Genomic DNA, 4,216 nt, shown 5'->3' with positions numbered 1-4,216 from the left:
TATACAGGATTATGCAGCAAAATTAGTAGTGGAGAAAGGGTGAGAATTATTATTATATATGCTTGTACGATGATTAGGATTTATGTTTATTCCCATGTTTATTTCCATGTTTATTTGAATTAATCCACGAGCTCTATCAATGTTTTCTTAATTGCCTCGTGTGAAAATACACCATTCCACGAGTAATGTTCTCCTGGGTCTACGAAATCATTTATCAGACGTAGAAATTAATTCTCTGCCTTTCTAAACGTAAACTTTCTAAGCTCTTACTCCTAAGGTCATTTATTTATAAAGAAAGACCATACAACTTTGAATTATTCTTCAGTCACACATCCCAAATGTCGTAAGAAAATGGCCAGTAGATATTTCTATTTAAACTAGATTGTTAAATAATTAAATTTCCCAGGTGGATAATCAATTTCTAGACCCGATAATCGTCGAGTATACTAGTAATGCTAGCGAAGTATATTGATTTTTCTTGAATTAAAAATTCAAGGTTTTGGTGTTTGTAAAATAAATGGTATATCTAAAGTGTCTCGAGGCGAGTGTACCACTACTGTTGAGTTTGGATGATCAATACATCGATAGAAAGAAATGTTTATATTATTCGTAACTCTCCTAAGCAGTGCAGAGTACTAAATAATATAAAATAAACTTTATATACAGGATTATGCAGCAAAATTAGTAGTGGAGAAAGGGTGAGAATATTATTATATATGCTTGTACGATGATTAGGATTTATGTTCATTCCCGTGTTTATTTTAATTAATCCACGAGCTTTATCAATGTTTTCTTAATTGCCTCGCGTAAAAAATACACCAAATACGCAGAATAGAATTCTGCCGATCGTAGAATTCTCGCGAGACTTCAATTTTGGTCCAAATCGATAATGAAAATTTGTTGATTGGGCGGTAGCCAATTACCTATTAGATACACGTGCAACTAGAGACGAGTATGACTCGCCTAACGCGTCGGTCCATTACTCATTATTTCCACTCGTGTCGGTGTATGGAAACATCGATCGTTGCCTGGTATTATCCGCTTTCTGTCCGTGTTACTGTCTTCTAACTAGTTACTAGTTAAAACAGACAATACCGCGGCCCAATCACTGTTACCAAATCCTAACGCAAGTAGAGACAATGAGTAATGGACAGGCACGTTAGCCGAATCGAAATCGTATCCACAAAGAGCATCGCCTAATCAACGATCATCGATTACCGATTAAACGCGAATTATTTTGAGAGGTCGATATTTTTATTCGGCTGGTGATCATTCTCTTGCAAGCATGGTTGGAATACTTGTTCGATTAAATATTTTAAAACCTGACGAAGGTAGGAAAAAATAAATTATATTAAATAAATATAATTCAATCTTCTAGATATTAAACGTTCGATTCGCGAAGCACGGTGGTTTCCATCCATCCCAATATTGATACTTTTATTCGGATGGTGATCATTCTCTTGCAAGCATGGTTGGAATACTTGTTCGATTAAATATTTCAAAAGCTAACGAAGGTAGGAAAAAATAAACTATTAAATAAATATTATTCAATCTTCTAGATATTAAACGTTCGATTTGCGAAGCACGGTGGTTTCCATCCATCCCAATATTGATATCTTTATTCGGCTGGTGATCATTCTCTTGCAAGCATGGTTGGAATACTTGTTCGATTAAATATTTCAAAAGCTAACGAAGGTAGGAAAAAATAAATTATATTAAATAAATATTATTCAATCTTCTAGATATTAAACGTTCGATTCGCGAAGCACGGTGGTTTCCATCCATCCCAATATTGATATCTTTATTCGGCTGGTGATCATTCTCTTGCAAGCATGGTTGGAATACTTGTTCGATTAAATATTTTAAAACCTGACGAAGGTAGGAAAAAATAGATTATATTGAAAATGTTTCCACCCGGAAACCGCAACATCTAAATGTAAATCTAAATAATAATTTTAAGTAAAACTTACAAACGCTAAGGTTCGACTAAAATTTTTGAACATCACGTTCTAAATCGATATATTTTATTAAGGTGTAACGCCACTCTAGAAGCTGAAAAAAAGGCCTGACTTTGATCATTAATTTTGAGAGTATCGCAAAACGAATAAGATTTCTTTTTGCAAGGTTTATTTAACAGATATTGTAGTATAAACAAAAATTGTTGTGTTACAATTTTAGTACAAAATCTAAATCGCACTATCTAATTACGCTAAATCAAATTTAGCAGAAAATCTGGAACAAACAACCAACAAATTTTATAACGTATATATTATTAGTTATAGAAGTACGTAGTGGTTGAATATTGTAGAAGTAGCGCACTAACTCATTTTTTGGCCAAAAGATAAATAGTAAATTGTCGATAAAAACGAAAGTTTACGTTAAATCAAAATACCGCTACGTACTTCTATATCCAACAGTATATATATTATAAAACTTATTGGTTTTTTGTTCCAAACGTTATACACAACAAGAAAACCGATTAAAAGGCGTTTAATAAAAAAAAGTCAATTTTGGAGACTCGCTTCGTCGCCGTCATTTTATACTAAAATTATAATACAACAATTTTTGTTTATACTTCGACACGTGTTAAATAAACCCTGCAAAGAAAAATCCTATTCCTTTTGCGATACTCTGAAAATTAATTATCGAAGTTAGGCCTTTCGTGACAAAAGTTTCGTCAACCTCTAGAGAAGCGATATCACTTACAGTCGGTGTAAGAAGTTATTCGTTAAGCATCCAATTTAAAATAAAACTAATAAGAAAAGAAATAAGAGGTTAGCATTAAAAATAACAAACTTTATTTTACGAAAATTCTACTCGAAAAATGTGCAGAAACGTTGGTTAATTAATTCTTCCCTCAAAATTTATTAATAATACAAACGTATCAAGTTTTATTTTTAATCGGTTCCCCTGTACGAATACTCATTACACCGACTATATTTTCTTCGAAGACGTTCTTCGTGCCTATTAATTATAAGTACCAAATTGAATTGTCAATTTGGTACTTATAATTTCAATTTTTTCAATACCAAGTTCTGAATCGAATTTAAAAGGCGAAATGTTCTGAATCAAATTTTTAAATATATCCCTGCCATTTTCTCTTCCTAGCGTTCTTAATTATTTAACTAAAACAAGTATTCCATCCCAGGCTCTACAATTTTCAATATTCTCCAACGTTCTCCACAAATTTTCAATACCGATCCCAACGAGGAAGCCTCGCACGAAATAATTCCATTTTCCACGTATTACATATTTCTTTTTTTTAACGCGCATCGTCCGTTTCCCAGTGGCGCCGCGAGTAATTCCAGCGCCCCTGCGCTATGGCGTGCTAAAATATTTAACGGCTCCGTTGCGCGGAATGGCAGCTCCGCTGTTTGTTTAATAAAATAAAAAAAAAACAAAACAAAAAAACAAAAAAAAAGAGCTTCAATAGTTCCAAAGACTCACCACGAATTTCACGATGTGCCTTCCGTCGTCGTCATCGACGAAGCGATCTTCGTTTTCGACTTTTCCTTCCTAGACGCCCCCTTTGACGAGCATTTTTTCGATATTTTCAAGCGCATAGTACACCCACGCGGCACTTTTTTCTCCTTTCTCCTTTATCACATCTCGATCGTCACTCGTCGAGGGAAGTCGACTTCCCGTCGCGTTCGCGCTTCATCGCTCAGTCGTCTCTACGTTTCGACGGGAATTCATAGAAATTGCTTTTATAATGTTAAATATCCAGCTAGTTTTTAAATCGCCGTATTTCGAAGGGAGTTTCGTTCACGGAAATCGTGGAGGGGCGGCGAAGTGTTGAAAAGGGGAACGTTAATTTCATTTAGCGAACACGGCCATCTTCTTGTACGATTTCAGCTACGTGAACCCGGCACCCGACTTTTCGGAAATTAATTTTTTTTCCACGATAGAAATTTTATTTAATTTAATTTAAATTAAATAATTATTATTATTATCATTTCATTTCATTTCGTTTCATTAAAATAATGTAAGCACACAGACGCTATACATACTAGTTTCAAGTTAATCTATGTAAAAAAGGCGCATTAAGATGTTAAGTAATATGTTAACATGTTCATGTAACGTATATGCTATATAAACCATATTCGGTTTGAAAGCAATAAATAAATAATAATAATGGTCAGGACCCGACATTGAGATTTTTGAAATCTGTTTTTTCCCGATTCTTCAGAATCGCTTGCACCCGTTTGTACCGCTT

At 34.0% G+C, this 4,216-nt stretch overlaps 1 protein-coding gene across 5 annotated transcripts in view; it reads right to left on the bottom strand.

Annotated features, from left to right (window-relative positions):
• Nucleotides 1–4,216, bottom strand: part of LOC128880408 (uncharacterized) — a 45,870-nt gene that overhangs the window by 34,678 nt on the left and 6,976 nt on the right. For 3 of the 5 annotated variants that reach the window (XM_054130458.1, XM_054130455.1, XM_054130457.1), the window contains exon 2: nt 3,448–3,674. The gene's annotated coding sequence lies outside the window, so the exon portion shown is untranslated. Of the gene's footprint in view, nt 1–3,443; nt 3,877–4,216 lie in introns of all 5 variants that reach the window. The other 2 variants (XM_054130456.1, XM_054130459.1) reach the window with 2 other exon arrangements.

The sequence above is a fragment of the Hylaeus volcanicus genome, chromosome 7 (assembly GCF_026283585.1).
Source record: "Hylaeus volcanicus isolate JK05 chromosome 7, UHH_iyHylVolc1.0_haploid, whole genome shotgun sequence".
In the NCBI taxonomy this organism is placed as follows: Eukaryota; Metazoa; Arthropoda; class Insecta; order Hymenoptera; family Colletidae; genus Hylaeus; species Hylaeus volcanicus.
Note: the sequence above shows the minus strand (reverse complement) of the source record. Positions and strands in the feature narration are given on the sequence as shown.